The sequence below is a fragment of the Mauremys mutica genome, unplaced genomic scaffold (genome assembly GCF_020497125.1).
Source record: "Mauremys mutica isolate MM-2020 ecotype Southern unplaced genomic scaffold, ASM2049712v1 Super-Scaffold_100163, whole genome shotgun sequence".
Taxonomy (NCBI): domain Eukaryota; kingdom Metazoa; phylum Chordata; order Testudines; family Geoemydidae; genus Mauremys; species Mauremys mutica.
In genome coordinates, this window is record NW_025423278.1 from 111,171 (window position 1) to 129,350 (window position 18,180).

The 18,180-nt window shown below is 59.0% G+C and overlaps 1 long non-coding RNA gene and 1 other non-coding gene across 2 annotated transcripts in view; both read left to right on the forward strand.

Moving 5' to 3' along the window:
• LOC123359621 overlaps positions 1-18,180 on the forward strand; it is a 74,113-nt gene that overhangs the window by 30,324 nt on the left and 25,609 nt on the right. The gene's annotated exons all lie outside the window — the stretch shown is intronic.
• On the forward strand, positions 1,012-1,093 carry TRNAS-UGA. The gene has a single exon. It is a non-coding gene; the product is annotated as a tRNA-Ser (tRNA).

The following is an 18,180-nucleotide window of genomic DNA, read 5'->3' on the forward strand; positions in this document are numbered from 1 at the left end:
CGGGACATGGGGGGCGGAGCAAAAAAAAAAAGCTGGAGGCTCCCCCCCCCCCCACCAGGCGGCAGTGGCACAGCCCCGTCTCCACCCAACTCTCGGCTCCGACACCCGATACACCCCAGCTCCCCCATCCCCTCGCTCCTGGGCCCAGCCTGGGCTCCGAGCTCTGCAGCCGAGCCGCACTCCAGGTCCCTCCTGCAGCTCCCGGGCAAGGGGCAAACAAGGCAGCCGGGCCCGGGCCCTCCTGGCAGGAGCGTGTCTGCCCCATGTGTGTCTCCGCCCCCCGCCCACATGGGTCCTGCTCGCTCCGAACTGCCCCCAGCCCCACTGCGCTGCCCCGCAGGCTCCAGGGCTGGAGCAGCCTCCATGCTGCGCTCCTGGCCATGGCCATGGCCCGTGTGCAGAGCTGGGAGGGAGATGGATGCCGCCTGCTTGGGGAAGAGGCAGGGCCAGGGTGAGGATTTGGGGAGGGATCAAATGGGGCAGTGAGGGGGTGGGGCTGGGGGCAGGGCCAGGGCGAGGATTTGGGGAGGGATCCAATGGGGCAGTGAGGGGGTGGGGCTGGAGGCAGGGCCAGGGCGGGGATTTGGGGAGGGATCCAGTGGGGGAAGGAGGGGGCGGAGTTGGGGGGTGAGTGTCCCTCCGGGCTCTGCCTGTGTGCCGGAGCAGAGGGCAAAATTGTTTGTTTATCCAGTGTCCCGACCAAACATCGGTCGGGATGTGGGACAAACAAGCAAATATCGGGACAGTCCTGATAAAATCAGGATGTCTGGTCACCCTACATCAGGCTTCAAGTTGAGAATCATTTCCCCTTCCCGCTCTGTGGGAGGGGAGACTTTTAAACGCGCTCTCTGTGCGACTGCACATGGCAAAGCAAAGAGAACAAACCCCCAATCCCCCCTGTGCTTTGGGAGCCAGGTTTGCGGTGGGAATCCTGTAGTTCAGATGACTTCACGCCTGGGCATTGTGATTCTTTACCAGTTTCTCTGGCATTGGGGCAATTTTGTGCTCACAGGTGTGATGGCCGAGTGGTTAAGGCGTTAGAGTTGAAATCCAATAGGGTTCCCCTGTGCAGGTTCAAATCCTGCTGACAGCGAGACCTGTGTTTTAGCCAGTCTCTCACCCGGGCAATACCTCTGTACAACCCCCTGAGACACTCTCAATTCTCTCCCCACCGCAAGTAAATCCTGTTCTGCTCCTTTCCTAGAGATGCCTGGGACACTCCCTCACACTGTGTCCCTGAGGGGTCAGGCAAACTCTCAGCACCTGAAGCCTCTGCCACTCACGTGATGCCCCATAGCCCTGCTTCTGCTCCTCTCTCTAGAGTGCGAAAGGAGCAGAGTCAGCGACTCCATGGGAGCTACGGGGCTGCAGAACCAATAGAGAAAAAATAGGTGCTCAGCGCCCACTGGCAGCCAGCTCCTCCCCCCCACTACAGGCCTTGCTGACAAGCTCCTCCTCTTCCCCTTCAGCACCTCCTTCCTGCCAGTGATCAGCTGTTCAGTGGGGTGCAGGAGGCACTGGGCGGGGAGGGGGAGGAGCAGAGACAGAAAGAGGTGGGGGAGGGAGAGGAATGGGGCAGGAAGGTGCAGGCCAGGAAGAAATGGCACCGGGAAGATCCCCCGCTGGCCACTCACAGGCCTGGGTGCTCACCGCTCCCCAGGGAGACCCCTAGTGTGCCAGCCCTTCTTGAGGTCACCATCTCTCTGCCAGGGTCAAGCCGCAGACTCGTCCGCCCCTGGGACTGCTCGCTGCAATCCCCCGGGGGACCCTGTTACTGCAGAGTCCCTCTCCATGGTCACACATCCCAGGGGTTAATCGCCCCTGCAATCGTCCCTTCGTTTTACTGCTCCCCAGTCACTTACTGCAGGAAGTGCCGTCCACGGGGCGCAGTAGGTCCCGCTCCTGCCACCAGTTGTCACGGAGTGTGGGGGAGTCCGGCCCTGCACCCCTCTTCCTGGGACTCACAGTGACTCTCAGCCAGTCAGTAAAACAGAAGGTTTATTGGACAACAGGAACACAGGCTACAGCAGAGCTTGTGGGCACAGCCAGGACCCCTCAATCTGGTCCTTATGGAGATTCAGGAAGCATAGATCCCAGTTTGGGATTCCCTGAATTCCACCACCCAGCCCCAAAACCGAAACTGACCCAAACCCTCTCCAGCAGGCTCTCTTCACTTTGTGCAGCTTCCCGAGCAGAGCTGCTTACTCCCCCTGCCTGACTCAGGTTACAGGCTCAGATACAGACCATCACCTAAAGTCACCCCCTGCTCTCCCATCCCCCACACAAACAGATACTACTGCATCACGCCCTCACTCCCGACCCGCAGCCCCCTGGGCTCCCCGCTGAACTTCCCAGTCACTGCGCTGCTGGTGCCCCTCACTCCTGACCCGCAGCCCCTGCTATCCCAGTCCTGACCTCCAGACTCACAGCTGTGCTGGTGCCCCTCACTCCCTACCCGGAGCCCCCTGGCTTTCCCCCAGCTCTACCAGTGCCCCTCACTCCGGACCCGCAGCCCCCTGTGTTCCCTCCAGCTCTGCTGGTGCCCCTCACTCCCGACCCGCAGCCCCCTGCACTCCCCGCTGAGCTCCCCAATCACTGCGCTGCAGGTGCCCCTCACTCCAAACCCACAACCGCTGCTATCCCAGTCCTGACCTCCAGACTCACAGCTCTGCTGGTGCCCCTCACTCCCGACCCGCAGCCCCCTGGGTTCCCTGCAGCTCTGATGGTGCCCCTCACTCCCGACCCGCAGCCCCCTGGGTTCCCTCAAGCTCTGACGGTGCCCCTCACTCCTGACACGCAGCCCCCTGGGCTTCCCCCAGCTCTACCGGTGCCCCTCACTCCTGACTCGCAGCCCCCTGGGCTCCCTGCTGAGCTCCCCAGTCACTGCGCTGCCGGTGCCCCTCACTCCCGACCCGCAGCCCCCTGGACTCCCTCCAGCTCTGACGGTGCCCCTCACTCCCGACCCGCAGCCCCTGCAATCCCACTCCTGACCTCCAGACTCACAGCTCTGCTGGTGCCCCTCTGTCACGGACTCACAGATCGTGCCCACTCATGGCCCTGTGCGGTCCGTGGGGGGTGCCCCTTTCAGTGCGACAGCCCTTTTCGGGGGTCCACTCTCTCTTGGGGTCAGGCCCCTCCACCTCATGGAACCGCACCTCTCTGAGCCTTAGCACGTCTGTCTCTCGCCGTGGGCCCCCTCAGGGAGTCCACGTGCTGTGGACCCCCTGGGCCTCCTCACCCGCGAAGGGGTTGATGCCCCCTGCTCTCTAGCCCGGAGTGACTCTCAGCCAGCATAAAACAGGAGGGTTTATTGAGAGTTGAACACAGCACAGGAAACTCTCAGGGCCTCAGGCCTGGCCTCTCACAATAACAGCACATCCCAGTCCCCCTGCAGGCAGGTGGGCTCTGCCTGCTTCCCCTCACCAGCCCCGAGCACCCCTGCTTCCCTGCTGGGCCTCCAATATCCCCGGCCTCAAGCCCCGCCTCTGTCCATTGTCTTCTCTCCAGGTAAACAGGGTCGTAAACAGGAAGGCCTGGGTCTCCTCTGCTCTCAGCCCTCCTCTGGCCCCTCTGGCTGGAACCGGCTGGTCAGGTCACCGGGGTCCTCTTCCCGCAGCCCATTGTCCTCCCACTGCACAAAACCAGCTGTGACTCCTGAGCTGGGTCTCTGGGTCACCAGGTCACCAGGTCACCAGTCACCGGGGTCTCCGTCTTCCAGGCCCTCAGCTGGGGTCCCTCGTCCCTCTCTGGTTCTCTGTAACAACAAACTCCCTCTCCCCTCACCTCGTTAAACCAGTAACACCCAGGGACACTGAGTCCCACCCCCTGTGCATGCAAACCACTGGAAAACACAGAAAACCCCAAGAACCCCCCCCCCTTCATCACATCTCTCCCCCCTTTATGGCTGAACGGAGCAGGGTCACTTAGCCAGTGACCTGGGAAGTTCAGGGCCCCCACCCCATGATAAAGCATCCGCTATAACATTGGCCTCCCCCTCACATGAACCACCTCCATGTCGTACCCCTGGAGAAGCAGGCTCCATCTCAGCAGCTTGGCATTAGCCCCTTTCATTTGATGTAGCCACGTCAGGGGCGAATGGTCCGTGTACACGGTGAAGTGCCGCCCAAATAGATACGGCTGCAGTTTTTTAAGGGCCCACCCCATGGCCAGGCCTCCCTTCTCTATGGCCGCATAGTGCTGCTCCCGGGGCAGCAGCTTCTTGCTCAGGTACACGATGGGGTGTCTCTCCCCCTTAGTATCAGTTTGCATCAGCACCGCCCCCAGCCCTGTGTCTGAGGCATCGGTGAACACCAGGAAGGTTTGTTAAAATCCGGGTTTACCAGCACCGGGCCCTGGGTAAGTGCCCCCTTCAGCGCACAGAGAGGCCTCTGGCACTGCTCGGTCCAGTCTACCTTCTCCGGTTTCCCCGTCCTACACAGCTCTGTGAGGGGAGCCGCCAGGGAGCTAAAGTGGGGTACAAACCTCCAGTAGTACCCCGCCATCCCAATGAAAGCCTGGACCTGCTTCTTAGTCTGGGGAGCGGCCAGTCCTTGATCGCCTCCACCTTGGCCGGCTCCGGCTTCAGGTGGCCGCCTCCCACCTTGTGGCCCAGGTATGAAACCTCCGCCATCCCCACCTTGCACTTTTCAGCTTTTATGGTCAGTGCTGCATCCTGGAGGCAACCAGCACCCTCTTCACCTGGGACACATGTTCCTCCCAGGTCTGGCTAAAAACTCAGATATCGACAATATATGCCAGAGCAAAGGGGGATGGAGGACTTTGCTCTGGCATCACCGTGATGGTATTGAGCTTCCGATAGTCCACACAGAACTGGATCGACCCGTTCTTCTTGGGGACCAACTCCACCGGTGAGGCCCAGGGGCTGGCGGACGGCTGGATCACCCCTAAAGCCAGCATATCCCCGACCTCTCTCTCCAGGTCCTGAGCTGTTTTCCCAGTGACCCTCAATGGGGAACACCTGATGGGAGGGTTGGTTCCTGTCTCCACCCAGTGGACAGCCAGGTTCGTGAGCCCAGGCCGGTTGGAGAACAGCTGCTGGTGTGAATGCAGCACCTCTCTGGTCTCTGCCTGCTGGGCAGGGGTTAGCTGGGCTGAGTGGGGGATTGATTTCAGCGGGGGGTTAGCCCCAGCCTCAGGGAGGAGTCCCACCAGGGGATCCTCTCCCTTCTCCTCCCACTGCCCACACACAGCCAGCACCAACTTCTCCCTGTCCCAGTACGGTTTCATCATGTTGACATGTACACCCAGTGGCTGTGTGCCCGGCTGGACAGTTCCACCACATAGTTCACCTCGTTTACCTGTCTGATGACCTTGAAGGGGCCGTCCCAGGCAGCTTGTTCTTCCTCACGGGGATGAGGAGCATCATCTGGTCCCCGGTAGCATAGGAGCGGGCACGTACTGAGTGGTCGTACCAGACCTTCTGCTTCCTCTGGGCCCTGGCTAGCTTTCCCCTAGCCAAGCCCATGAGCTCCACGAGCCTTTCCCAGAAAGCCAGTACATGCTCCACCACTGATTCCCCATTCGGAGAGGCCTTTCCCTCCCACTTGGTCCTCATCAAGTCCAGGGGTCCCCTCACCTTCCTCCCATACAGCAACTCGAACGGGGAGAACCCTGTGGATTCCTGGGGCACTTCCCTATATGCGAACAGCAGGTGGGGTGAATACTTGTCCCAGTCCTGCGGATGCTGGACCATAAAGATTTTCAGCATCCTCTTAGGGTCCCACTGAATCTCTCCACCAGCCCGTTGGACTGAGGGTGGTAGGCTGAGGCCCAGGTGTGTCGGACCCCACACTTCTCCCACAAGCACTGGAGCAGGGTTCACATGAAGTTAGACCCCTGGTAGTAAGGACCTCCTTGGGGAACCCCACTCTGCTGAAGATGGTCAGCAGCACGTCTGCCCCAGTGTCTGCCTCGATAGACAACAAGGCCACCGCCTCGGGGCAGCCTGTAGCAAAATCCACTACCACCAGGATGTATTTCTTCCCTGCCCAGGTCACCCTGCTGAGGGGCCCCACTATGTCCACGGCCACCTTCTGGGAAGGCTCCTCTATGATGGGCAAAGGCCTCTAAGATGCTTTCCCCTTGTCCCGGGCCTTCCCCACCCTCTGGCAGGAGGCACAGGATTGGCAGTACTGTTGGACAGCGTCACAGACCCCAGGCCAGTAAAAGTGCTGCTGCAGCAGCCATTGCCTGGTGCGCCGGATGCCCTGATGCCCTGACAGGGGAAGATCGTGGGCCAAGTACAACAGTCTGCGGCGGCACCTCCGGGGAACCACCAAATGCCTCCCACCTGTCCAAGGTTCAGTTTGCCCTGAACCAGCCCATTCCCGGTACAGGAATCCCTTCTCCCAGAGGAATCGCTCCCGGCGGTCCTCCCCCTAGGACCCTGCCCTGCCGTGGCCCACCAGGGCCCTCAGTTTCTCCAAGGAGGGATCCACCTGCAGCTCTGTTTGGAATTCAGCGGTTGGGTTTGAGGATACAGCCCTGGCTGGTGGTGCTTCAGTTTCCCCACCCTGAGACGGAGGTGCCAGCCCAGCCCTGTCGAGCTCTACCCTCGGTGCTTCGGGCCTTTCCCTCGGGAGGTCCCACGACCCTCACTGGCTCTGGCTCCAGGTAAGGACCAGGGTGCTCTGAGTGCCATCTGGCCAGTTCTCCAAGTCATTACCCATTAGCACCTCGGTAGGCAGGTGATTGTGCACCCCGACCTCTTTGGGTCCCTGCTTAGCCCCCCATTTCAGGTGTATCCTTGCTACAGGCACCTTGGCGGGGGCCTGAACACTCCCCTCAGGGTCATGTCGGCATCGGGCACTAGCTGGTCTCGGTCCCCCACCTTGGACCGCGCCAGCGTCACCTCCGCGCCCATGTCCCAGAACCCCTGGACGCTACTTCCCCTGACCTCAATGGGGATGAGGTGGCGATTGTCCCCGGGACCTGTCCCACGCTCACCCGGCGGATGGAGTACGGCCACTCTGGACCTGGGGCCCTGCCTTCCCCTGCTGGCCTGGCCTGGTGGTCCCCTCCCCCTGGCACAGCCCTCTCGACTGCGGCCCCCTGGCCCGGCAGTGCCCCCTCTCAGGGGGCTTCCACCCAGTTAACACCCCTCGGGTTCTGCTTGGCCGCCATTTCCTTCATCTTCAGGCACTGGGCCACCTTGTGCCCCTTTTGGCCACAGCAATTACATTTCAGGTCCCTCAAGTCCCATGTGGGGGGTCGGCCCACCCTGGTGTTCCTGGCAACCCCTGAGCTGGGCTTCCTGGAGTCCCACCTTTGAGAGGTCTCTGGGTGACTCCCCTTCTGAGCCCCCGATGTGGGTCTCCCTCCTGCCCCTGATCTGCTGTCCACAAGCTCATCTGCCAGTGACCCCGCCTCATGGAGCCGCACCTCTCTGAGCCTTAGCACGTCTGTCTCTCGCCGTGCGCCCCCTCAGGGAGTCCCCTCTCTCTGGACCCCCTGGGCCTCCTCACCCCCGAAGGGGTTGATGCCCCCTTGGCCCTGTTCTCTATCCCGGAGTGACTCTCAGCCAGTGTAACACAGGAGGGTTTATTGAGAGTTGAACACAGCCAGGGCCGGCTCTAGACCCCAGCGCACCAAGCACGCGCGTGGGGCGGCATTTTCCCGGGAGGGCGGCAGGTGGGTCCGGTGGAGCTTCCGCAGTCATGCCTGCAGGAGGTCCACCGGAGCCGCGGACCAGCTGCAAGAGGTCCCGTGGAGGCGCGAGACCGGCGCCCGGCAGTGCGCCCCCTGCGGCGTGCTACCCTGCTTGGGGCGGCCGAATTCGTAGAGCCGCCCCTGAACACAGCACAGAAAACTATCAGGGCCTCAGGCCTGGCCTCACAATAACAGCACATCCCAGTCCCCCTGCAGCCAGGTGGGCTCTGCCTGCTTTCCCTCGCCAGCCCCAAGCCCCCCTGCTTCCCAGCTAGGCCTCCGATATCCCCGGCCCAAAGCCCTACCTCTGTCCATTGTCTTTTCTCCAGGTAAACAGGGTTGCCTGGGCCTCCTCTCCTCTCTGCCCTCCTCTGCCTGGAACAGGTTGGTCAGGGGGTCCTCTCTCTGCAGCCCATTGTCCTCCCACTGGCCAGAACCGGCTGCAACTCCAGAGCTGGGTCTCCGGGTCACCAGTCGCTGTGGTCTCCATCAGCCGGGGTCCCGAGTCCCTCTACGGTCCTCTGTACCAACAAACTCACTCTCCCCTCACCTCGTTAAACCAGTAACACCCAGGGACACTGAGTTCCACCCTCTGTGCATGCAAAGGACTGGAAAACACAGAAAACGCAAGGAATCCCGACACTTCATCACAAGGGGCACCGTCAGAGCTGAAAGAGAGCCCAGGGGGCTGTGGGTCGGGAGTTAGGGGCACCAGAAGAGCTGTGAGGCTGGAGGTCAGGACTGGGATAGCAGGGGCTGCGGGTACGGAGTGAGGGGCACCAGCAGAGCTGTGAGGCTGGAGGTCAGGACTGGGATAGCAGGGGCTGCGGGTACGGAGTGAGGGGCACCAGCAGAGCTGTGAGGCTGGAGATCAGGACTGGGATAGCAGGGGCTGCGGGTACGGAGTGAGGGGCACCAGCAGAGCTGTGTGTTTGGAGGTCAGGACTGGGATAGCAGGGACTGCGGGTCGGGACTGAGGGGCACTGTCAGAGCTGGAGGGAGCCCAGGGGGCTGCGGGTCGGGACCGAGGGGAACCAGCAGAGCTGTGGGGCTGGAGGGAAGCACTGGGATAGCAGGGGCTGCGAGTCGGGAGTGAGGGGCACCAGCAGAGCTAAGAGGCTGGAGGGTAGGACTGGAAAAGCAGGGGCTGCGGGTCGGGAGTGAGGGGCACCAGCAGAGCTGTGAGTCAGGAGGTCAGGACTAGGATAGCAGGGGCTGTGAGTCGGGAGTGAGGGGCACCAGCAGAGCTGTGGGGCTGGAGGGCAGCACTGGGATAGCAGGGGCTGCGAGTCGGGAGTGCGGGACACCGTCAGAGCTGGAGGGAGCCAAGGGCGCTGGGGGTCAGGAGTGAGGGGCACCGGCAGAGCGGGAGAGAGTGCAGGGGGCTGTGGGTGGGGAGCGAGGAGCACCAGCAGAGCTGTGAGGCTGGAGGTCAGGACGGGGATAGCAAGAGGTGCACTTCGGGAGTGAGGGGCACCAGCAGAGCTGTGAGGCTGGAGGTCAGGACTGGGATAGCAAGAGCTGCGGGTCGGGAGTGAGGGGCACCTGCAGAGCTGTGAGGGTGGTGGTCAAAACTGGGATAGCAGGGGCTGCGGGTCGGGAGTGAGGGGCACCGCTGCAGCTGGGGGGAAGGCAGGGGGCTGCAGGTTGGGAGTGAGGGGCCCCAGCAGAGCTGTGAGGCTGGAGGTCAGGACTGGGATAGCAGGGGTTGCGGGTCAGGAGTGAGGGGCACCAGCAGAGTTTTGAGTCTGGATGTCAGGACTGGGATAGCAGGGGCTGCGGTTCGGGAGTGAGGGGCACCAGCAGAGCAGTGAGGCTGGAGGTCAGCACTGGGATAGGAGGGGCTGCGGGTTTGGAGTGAGGGGTATCGTCAGAGCTGTGAGTCTGGTGGTCAGAACTGGGATAGCAGGGGCTGCGGGTCGGGAGTGAGGGGTACCGGTAGAGCTGTGAGTCTGGAGGTCAGGACTGGGATAGAAGGGGCTGTGGGTCGGGAGTGAGGGGCACCGCTGCAGCTGGGGGGATGGCAGGGGGCTGTAGGTCGGGAGTGAGGGGCACCAGCAGAGCTGTGAATCTGGAGGTCAGGACTGGGGTAGCAGGGGCTGCGGGTCGGGAGTGAGGTGCACCGTCAAAGCTGTGAGTCTGCTGGTCAGAACTGGGATAGCTTGGTCTGCGGGTCAGGAGTGAGGGGCACCGCTGCAGCTGGGGGGCAGGCAGGGGGCTGCAGTTTGTTTTTTATAACCCTTCATCACCAGGACGAGTGGCGCTGGTGGTGATGCTGGGAAGCTGGAGTGTTTAAGGAAATTCTCGAGGTTCAGATGCATAGATGAGGTGAGCTTGTAGTTGCCAAAATTCTTTTTAGAAATGGTCAAGAGGTTACAGTCCAATGTCCATATTCAGGGTGGCTCCAGTCAGTGACTGGGGATCTCAGTCCTTGTCGCTTAAGGTTTCCTCCTCTTGAAACCCAAAGCAGATCTGAGATGAAGCAGGATCATGTCCCAGGCTTCTTATACATTTCCAGCAGCCTTTAGGCCTGAGAAAACAATCAGCTTAACTCCTTCCCCCAGACATCCTGGCAATTAGCACAGGGCGATTTACCCATTAAACAGTTCAGATACATGTTACCACAACCTTCAAAGAGACACAGAGACAATAATAGTATTTCACTCAAGTATCATCATAAATGTTAATATTCCATTTTTGATCTTTGAATTAAAACTATTGTCACGGAGTGTGGGGGAGTCTGGCTCTGCACCCCTCTTCCTGGGACCCACAGTGACTCTCAGCCAGCCAGTAAAACAGAAGGTTTATTGGACAACAGGAACGAAGGCTACAGCAGAGCTTGTGGGCACAGCCAGGACCTCAATCAAGTCCTTCTGGGGTTCAGGAAGTTTAGTTCCCAGCTTGGGATTCCCTGAATTCCAACCACCCAGCCCCAAACCAAACCTGAACTAACTGAACTCCCTCCATCCGGCCCCTTCCCTTGTCCAGCTTCCCGGGCAAAGGTGCTGACCCCGTCCCCCTCCCTGGCTCAGGTTAGAGGCTGAGCACCTGTCCCTCACCTAAAGTCCTCCCCGGCTCTCCCATCCCCCACACAGACAGTCCCTGCTCCAGCACAACTATAGCAATAGACAAGACTTGTTTGCTTACATCACAAGACCAAACATCTCCCCTTCTACCTCTAACAATGCCGACTTGCATTTCAAAGCTCTGTTCATTTACAGATCTTCCTAACCAGCCCTTAAGGTTCACCCATGGGTCAGGTCGGTCAGTGAGGTGAGTTAATTAACTCTTTCTGGCTCTGTCACCTTTCAATGAGATATTATATTACACTCATAACGTCACACCCCCAACGCAAAATTGATGCAGGAAGGGATGACACAAACGTCACTGACTGCATCCCGAAAGCTCCCCATCCTGAGTTCTGTCTCATTACAGCTTGTACTGGGTTAGAAGCCATGTCACTGTGTAACAGAAATGGTTTACCCAACTTATGTTTAATACCATGATTGAATTTCTTTACAAACTTAAGCTATATCTTGGTTAGCTTTTGCAGCAGGGTTCCTGTATGTTTCATGTGATCTTGCCAAGAGCTAAAGAAAACAGATACTTTATCCATACAAGCTCTTGCCAATGTTTGAAACCCAACTAATATCAACCCAATGTAGATATTAATGTTGTTTATAGTATAGGAATCTTGGCATTTAGCCTTGAAAGCAATATGGTAGTGTGCCTCCGTTTCCCGTTTCATACAGCACATCAGGTCTGGAATGTCTTTTCCCCTGTGAAAAGTTCCAATATTCTTTATAGGCATCAACTGTGAAACGTCAGTATAACAAGGCCTTTTAACAGAAAGTGTGCTTTCATGCATTACTCTCAACATGTTCAAAGGATTTTCCAAAAGATTGGGCACATTGTACATTCTTACAGTTCTTGGTAATAGCAACACATTAGTTACAAAAACCATCATTAGCAATAACAACAAATTCATTGCAAGTGTCCATCTACCATCATGTTTGTCACACCACACCTTTGGCTCAATACCATTGGGGTTTGGGCATTTTAGGGTTAACCTGCGGCTTCCCTTTGCAAAATTCAGTTTCCTCTTTCCTCCTTGTCCTGTAGGATCAACCCCGGATTTCTCTTGCTTAACAGACTTCACTGGCTGATGGGGTGGGCTCTCTGTGCTAACAGCTCTTAGCAAGTCTTTCTTCTCCCTGCCAGCCAGGTAATTTGCATCAACACAGACACTGGCTTTTAGATTTTCAGCTGCTACCCATTTCAAGGCTGGACTCTGTTTTACAGAGACACCACACAAATGCAAAGAGTCTGAGGGTGAGAGTCTGCTGGCTCTCCCCTGCACCCTACAGCGTTCGGCCATAAAACTGTTCTGCTTTGAAACACCAGTAACCAAATCTCTCCTCAGACCCTGAAGCACAGACTGCTCACTCCCAGAACTAGCATGGAGACAGTCCTGTCACACCATTGTCTTCCCAACCAGCTGGCCACACCCAGCCACTTGGTTATGGGGCTGCTCAACTTTCTTAGCAGCTCTTACTCCATCTGAGACCTTTCCAAAGCTCCCCACACTGGATCTCTCAAAAGGAAAGTCAGTGGATCCATTCACAACAGAAAATTTCTGGCTGTTAGGAACTGAAACTTCCTTGATTAAATCACTTTCACATCCTTCAGTTGTACCAAACTGCTTGCACAGATTACCGTGAGGATTTCTTTTCTTAGCAGCTTCTTTAAGCAACAATTCACCCCTCACAGAAATTCTGCCCGTACCCTCTTCACCCAGGGCTTGCTCTAAAGGAACACGTCCCTGAGCCACAACAGACTCTTGCTGGGTTTTACTCACATCCATGATCACTTTTGGCCCACCAGGCGGATTTCCACACAGTTCCCTTTCAGGCAAACTCATAGATTCACTAGATAACAGGTTAGGAGCATTCTCCTTCCCTTTGCCACACACAAGTTCAGGAATCTTTTCCGTCTTGCTACAAGTTGTCAAATTGTCAGTAGTCAACACAATTAAATTACCTTCATGCTCTCCTTGTGCCCTGGCTAGGGTATCACCCTGATCAGACAGAGTTACTACACCCTTTTCCAACCACACATTAGCAACTGGCAAACTACAAGCACCAGAATTCTCTAGTCTCTGGGATTTTGCTACGACACTAACTGGATGCAACCTAGTCACAGGGCCATTCTCCCCAGCAGACACAAACTTAGGACCATTCCGTTCCTGGGCTTTAGCTGTATCCACAACCAATTCTGAGACAACTGCGCTATTCTCAGCAAAGAGTCTTGTGGCACCTTATAGACCAACAGACGTTTATAATATGCCACAAGACGCTTTGCTGCTTTTACAGATCCAGACTAACACTGCTTCTCCTCTGATACTTGCGCTATTCTCAACCATCACAGGCTGAAAGGCACCTTCTGTCTGCTCCACAGACAAAGAAAAGCTGGAGACACCTTCTTCTTCCCCAGACACACAGCTTGGGATCTCATTTCCCTTGTCCCAGCACATGGGGCTGTTTACAGACACTGCTTGGAGACCGAGGTAGCACCCTCCATAGGCAAGTCAATACCCCTGACAGACACAGGCACATTCCTGTCACTGTCACATTTCTCCACACAGGACACAGGTAAGGGACAGGGACACTCATCTTCCACTATCCCTGTCTGCCCACACTGCTGACTAGACAAAGCCATCAGCTCACAAGGCTGCCTAGGCAGCTCCAAAATCTCCTTGTTCTCCTCTCCCTTTGCTTGATCTAATTCCAAAATCACTTCTGAGACATTAGATAGACATTCAGCAACTTCATTCACAGCCAAACAGCTACTTTCCAATGACAAACTTTTGGAAACACCCTCCATAGACACAACCTTAGGATTAATCCTCTCCTATGCCTGGTTTGTGTTAACTTGACTGAACATACTGTGATAGACCCAGGTCAGTTGGGTGCAGCAGAAGGCAGATCTACTGGCCACTGGATTAACAGTTTTCTGTTCCCTGACTGACCAGAGCAGGGGCTGCTCTAGGCTAATGAGAACACCTGACTCTAATTAAGCAGTAAAGAGTCAGGTGAGGCCATTCAGTTAATGTGACCACCTGACTCTAATTAAGGCCCTGCTGATACTATAAAAAGGGCTCACTCCAGTCTGGCAGGGGAGCCAGAGGACTGGAAGTGTGGCTGAAGGGCTGGTTACCGAAGAAATCCTCAAACCCATTGTTAAAGGAGCCCTAAGGTAAGAAGGGAGAAGCAGGAGAGCTGTGGGGAAGTGGCCCAGGGAAATGTAGCAACTCTGGCAGTGAAAGGTTGGCTGCCAACAGCTGCTCCCATTAGGGTCCCTGGGCTGGAACCCGGAGTAGAGGGTGGGCCCGGGTTCCCCCCGACCTGCCACTACAGGAACATCTCCTGGAAGGGGAAGTCAGGTCCCTGTCAGGACAGGTGGCTGAACAGAGACTGTGGGAGTTCTCTCCCCAACCTCCTTGCAGCCTATGATGAAAAGGGCTCAGTAGACTGTAACCCTGGCCCTAGAGACAGAAGAGCTATGTGGAGGGTCACAGTGAGCCACTGAGGCTAGTGAAACCGCCTGGAAGTGCAGGACCCACTGTCACGGGCTCACAGATTGTGGCCCCGTGCGGTCTGTGGGGGGTGCCCCTTTCAGAGCAAAAGCCCTTCTCGGGGGGTCCTCTCTCTCGGGGTCAGGCCCCTCTACCTCCTGGAGCCGCACCTCTATGAGCCTCAGCACATCTGTCTCTTGCTGTGGACCCCCCAGGGAGTCCACGTGCTCTGGACCCCCTGAGCCTCCTCACCCCCGAAGGGGTTGATGCCCCCTGTTCTCTAGCCTGGAGCGACTCTAAGCCAGCATAAAACAGGAGGGTTTATTGAGAGCTGAACCCAGCACAGGAAACTCTCAGGGCCTCAGGCCTGGCCTCTCACAGTAACAGCACATCCCAGTCCCCCTGCAGCCAGGTGGGCTCTGCCTGCTTCCCCTCTCCAGCCCCGAGCCCCCCTGCTTCCCAGCTGGGCCACCAATATCCCCGGCCCCAAGCCCTCTCTGTCCATTGGCTTCTCTTCAGGTAAACAGGGTCGTACACAGGAAGGCCTGGGTCTCCTCTCCTCCCAGCCCCCCTCTGGCTGGAACCGGCTGGTCAGGGCACCGGGGTCCTCTCCCCGCAGCCCATTGTCCCCCACTGGCCAGAACCGGCTGTGACTCCAGAGCTGGGTCTCCAGGTCACCAGTCGCTGTGGTCTCCATCGGCCGGGGTCCCGAGTCCCTCTCCGGTCCTCTGTAACAACAAACTCCCTCTCCCCCTACCTTGTTAAACAAGTAACACCCAGGGACATTGAGTCCCACCCCCTGTGCATGCAAAACACAGAAAACACCAAAAAAAACCCCACTTTGTCACAAGGGGCACCATCAGAGCTGGGGGAAGCCTAGGGAGCTGCGGGTCGGGAGTGAGGGGCACCAGCAGAGCTGTGAGTCTGAGGTCAGGACTGGGATAGCAGGGGCTGCGGGTTGGGAGTGAGGGGCACCACCATAGCTGGAGGGAGCCCAGAGGGCTGCGGGTCGGGAGTGCAGGTCACTGTCAGAACTGGAGGGTGTGCAGGGGGCTGCAGGTCAGGAGTGAGGGGCACCGGCGTCGCAGTGACTGGGGAGCTCAGCGGGGAGCCTAGGGGGCTGCGGTTTGGGAGTGAGGGGCACCAGCAGAGCTGTGAATCTGGAGGTCAGGACTGGGATAGCAGGGGCTGCGGGTCGGGAGTGAGGGGTGTCACGGAATCCCCGGGCGATGCTCTGGAACTGCTCCCCACAAAGCCAGGGACTTTGGGGAGCCTCCTCTCCCTTGGAGCAGACTGTCTCCAGGGCAAGAAGCTCCCACGGCTTCACCTCCTGGGTCTCTCCTTGGAATATTCAGCATCCTCTGCCCCTCCGTGCACTTCCCACAGCGAGTCCGCCCAGGCGGGGTCCTGGGGAAGCCAGAGGTTCCTACACCGCCCACTTCGCAGTCAGACGTGACTCTCAGCCAGCCAGTAACACAGAGGTTTATTCGATGACAGGAACAGGGTGCAAAACAGAGTTTGTAGGTACAGCGAACCGGACCCCTTGGCCAGGTCCATTCTGGGGGGCAGTGAGCCAGACCCACATGTCTGCACTTCACTCCTCATCCCCAGCCAGCTCCAGACTGAAACCCCCTCCAGCCCCTCCTCTCTGCTCAGCTCCTTTCCGGGCCAGGAGGTCACCTGACCTCTGTGTCTCCAACACCTTCAGCTGGCACCTTTGCAGGGGAGGGGTCCAGACCATCAGTTGCTGGGAGACAAAGTGCCAGGCATTTAGGTGCACTGACCCTTTGCAGCAATCACACACCTTAATTCCAACTCCTAGATACTTAAGAACTGCATAGGGGACACTGAGGCACCAACACAGTATTCAGAGCAAACATTAAGAGCATTCCCTGTTCTCCGCACCCGCCAAAAATGTTCGAACTGGGCTCTGCACTTCCTAAAGCCGGCTCTGGAGGTGGGGGAAGCCCAGGGGGCTGCGGGTCAGGAGTGAGGGGCACCAGCAGAGCTGGGGGGAACCCAGAGGGCTGAGGGAGTGAGGGGCACTGTTAGAGCTGGGGGAAGCCCAGGGGCTGCGGGTCAGGAGTGAGGGGCACCAGCAGAGCTGTGGGGCTGGAGGTCAGGAGTGAGGGGCACCAGCAGAGCTGTGGGGCTGGAGGTCAGCACTGGGATACCATCCGGCCTGATGGTAAGCGATGCCCAGCTGAGCCCATGGCCAGTAGGTCTCCTGCTCCACCCACAGCCGGGCTGGGAGCCAGGACTCCTGGTTCTTCTCCCCAGCTCTGGCAGGGCAGTGCTGACTAGTGGTTAGAGTGGGGGTTGGGAGCCAGGGTATCCGGGTCCCACCGCTAGCTCTGGGAATGGAGTGGGGGCCAGTCCTGGTGCCCCCCTGGCTTGAAGTGGCTTCCATCCTGTGCAGGGTTTACAGGTTTGTTCACTGGCTCTCAGCACCTCCCACTATACAAATTGTCCCAGTGCCACGGGGTCTAGTGGTTAGAGCAGGGGAGGCTGGGAGCCAGGCAGGGGCGGTGGGTATAAGGGCCCAGGGGAGGCACCTGGCCCGTGCTCCACCCAGAGGCCCTGCTCCCGTCAGTCCTCTCCCCCCAAGGCCCCATCCTCACTCCGCCCTTTCCCAAGTTCCCATGGGGCTGTGGGGGGAGGGGCCAGGGTGCAAACGGGGGTCAGGAGAGAGGAACAAAAGGGTCCTGAGGGTGGAGTGTGGGCGGGGCTGAAGGGGGCGTGTGGGCGGGGCTTCGGCAGGAGGAGGCGGGACGCAAGCAGGCCTTGGGGCAGGGCTGCAGGCCGGGCCCGCCCGCCCTCCCTCCCTCCCCAAATGCAGGAGTCCCAAGCTGCCCATGGAGCCAGGACTCCTGGGTTCTGTTCCTGGCTCTCCCACAGACTCCCAATCTGAGCTGGTGCAGGCCATAGCGCCCTCCCTGGTGCCTCAGTTTCCCCCGTGTGAGACGGGTACCAGTGTGAATGGCTGCAGAGCTGTGGAGAATCTCGTCCCTTCTCCTGGCGGCACCTTGGTAGCCCTGGGGAAGCAGCCAACTGCTGCAGCCCCTGTTTCCTGTCTGGGCAGCCCGGGGCTGGGGGCGGGGGCTGGGCCATGGAAAGAAGAAATCCCCCTGTACCCTCCCACCCAGGGGTGCATGGCAGGGAGGCTGGTGCTGCAGGGGGAGGGAGTCCTGCAGCCCTCGCAGGGGAGAAGGGGCTGCTTCCCCAGCTTGACTGCTGGTGGCGGTGGTGGGGTGGGGGGCACTGGTGGATTGGGGTCTCCTCCCTGCGGGGTGGAGATGGAGCTGATGTCTCCTCTGTATGTGGGAGGGTGACACTGGCCAAATTGTGGGACCCCCTGTCCCCCCCTGGAACAAGGGAGGGGCCTCTCAGCCTTGCCCCCTCCTCTCTCTTTCCCCAGCACCTGCCCAGCCCAGCCTGGCCCAGCCCCACCGTCCTCAGTGCCAGCAGCTTCCCATTGTGGGGAGTGGAGCGGCTGGGGGGTGGGGGCCTCTCAAGCCCCCCGCGGGGAGCAGGGCCGGGCATGGGGGGGCAGGGGCTGCGATGGGGGGAGGTGGGTTGGAGAGATGTCGGGGGGTGAAGCTGGGACTTTGGGGGTGGGGGGACAATGGGGCAGGCTGCAGGGAGGAAGTGGGGGGGGTGCCACGGGGGGAGCTGGGGGGCTAGGAAGCTGCGGGGGGGGACACAGACGGGGGGCTGCTCAAGAGGCAGTGGGCCGGGGTGGGCAGGGCGGGAGCTCGCACAGGGGCCGGGGGGTGGTCAGGCCATCGCGGGTCTCCTTGTGAACCCCCCCGGATGGCAGCCCCCCCTGCTGGGGGGGTCTGGTCACTGCAGCCCCCAACCTCGCACTCAAACCCAGGGGGGGCAGGTTTCTTCTTGCGCTCCCATTGGTCAGGGCTCTGTCTCCTCTTCCTATTGGT